Below are 2398 nucleotides of genomic sequence, written 5' to 3' on the forward strand. Positions count from 1 at the left end.
GGGGGGGGCTTAAACATGGACGTACCCAACGAACTTCCTGATCCCCTAGGGCTTAAACATGGACGTGCACCTGAGGAATTTCCAGATCCAGGGGCCTAAACATGGACGTGCAACTGAGGAACTTCTGGATGCTACGGCCTAAACATGGAGGACTGAGAAACTTCTGGATCTGAGATCCCAAAGATGGACATGCACCTGAGGAACTTCCGGATCTGGGGGCCTAAACATGAACAACTGAGGAACTTCCGGTCCTAGAGCCTAAACATGGATGTGCACCTGAGGCACTTCCAGATGCTATGGCCTAAACATGGATGTGCGCCCGAGGAACTTCTGGATCCGGGTGGATGTGCACCTTTGGAACTTCCGGATCCGGGGGCCTAAACATGGACACTTGAGGCACTTCCAGATCCGAGGGCCTAAACATGGATATGTCTCTGGAACTTCTGGGTCCTTGTGCCTATAAAGGGCAGGGTGTGACTCTCAGAAGGGACGTGGTCCATGAAGAGGAGCGGAGTATGGGGCCTGTTGGGGGACAGACTGAGCTGTAGCACCCTGAACTTGAATGTGATGGTGGCCTCACTTCTCAGCCTTCCCCTGGGTGTCACTTTCCTCCCCTTCCAGGAGGTGCCGGGAGGAAGTGAGACCAGGTGCAGGGACCAGGCCCTGAGGAGGGACACCATTTTTCTCCTTGCTTAGCCAGGCGCCCAGCCTGGCTGGGGACAGGGACGTCTTGTGACACTGGCTGCCTCCTGCATCCCTGCACCAGGACCTCAGGGACCACAGGCGGGGATAGTCGTTGATTCTCCCCTGGCTGCTGACTCTCAGTCCCGGGGTCTGCCCAGGGAGAGCTCTGTCTCCCAGAGGGTCAGGAGGCCCCTGTGACCTGCTGCTCCTTACCCACCATCATCCTGGGCGAACACAGGTCAGAACACCAGATGCTACTGAGAGTGACATCTCCTAGATGGGCGGCTGGGGACTTTGCCTCTGTCCCCAGGCCTCGGACACCGGATGATCACCCCCAGAGACAGAAAATAACCCCACACTGCCCAAGACTTATTTTAAGCTTTGGATTCTGAAATTTTCCTGCTGTCACCTTCTTTGTGAAGCCAGTTTTTCAACAGAGATAATATTCTGGGGTGGGGGGGAACAACAACATGGAGATAATCAAACCAAACTGACACATCTGGTCCTCTAAGAGAAATCTGGATTGGAGGGAGAACAGCCATTCTCAACTGGCGAAATGTGAAGTTCCCTTGTCCTTATTTTGTTTAAGAAAAATAAATAATCTGATGTTAATTCATCAAATTATTTTTGATGAGTGCTTCGCTCATAGGAAAAAAAAAATCTGATTTCATCCATTTCTAGAACAGGAAACTGAGGCTCAAAGGAATTAAATAACTTATCCAAAGTCACACAGAGGTGGGACAGACTTGAGATTTAAGTTTGTATGATTCAAAAGCTCAAGATTATAAACCTTTAACTATTCATGTTGTTATAAATAAAAGTTTTTTCAACTTTGTAACTAATATAATTAATGTTGTGATGAGTATCCTTATAGAGAAAACTTTGCATCCATTATTGCCAGATTGTATTTTTTTTAATATTTTTTTTTTTAGTTGTAGTTGGACACAACATCTTTATTTCACTTGTTTATTTTTTTATATGGTGCTGAGGATCGAACCCAGGGTCTTGCACGTGCGAGGTGAGCACTCTACTGCTGAGCCACAACCCCGCCAGATTGTATTTTTTACCACATGTCAGAAATATACAGAAAAAGATAATAGAGTTATAAAACCTTTTGGAAAGTTTGGGACTCTGTTTTGACCTTTCATTTCCTTGGGAAAATAAAATATGGAAAAGGAGAGAGAATGTTAATATTTTGGGAACAGTTTGCATAGATCTGCAGTAATTTATTTAGGAATATAGAAATTATTGTGTAAATCTGGACTTGTAAATATGGTAAATTAAACAATTAATTAAATGTAAATTAATAACAAAATAAAACTATAATTTTATAAATTTATTTTATTTAATTCTGAGAACCAAAAGTTTAAAAACTATGGAATCACTTGGTTTTGGTAGTTTTATAAAAAGAAGTTAAAAAAGGGAAATGAGAGACTAGAGGAGAACGGATTAAGCCCTGGCAGCTGTGGGGAGGTGACCTGGCTGGGGGAAATACCTGAATATGGAGAATCCCAGTGCTGGGCATTCAGGGCCAAATCCATATTCACCAATGTCAGGTAACCCTGGAGGTTCTAATCTTGGGCATCCATCCACCACATCCACCACCTGACAATCTGGCCTTTCCTCCTGGTCTCTGTCCCACTCCCCTAGAAGGTCCCCAGGAAATGCCAAGTTTTCCTCCACATGGGTCCCCTTATTCTCTGCCAGGACACCA

Source organism: Marmota marmota, unplaced genomic scaffold (genome assembly GCF_001458135.2).
Source record: "Marmota marmota marmota unplaced genomic scaffold, marMar, whole genome shotgun sequence".
NCBI classification, from domain to species: Eukaryota; Metazoa; Chordata; class Mammalia; order Rodentia; family Sciuridae; genus Marmota; species Marmota marmota.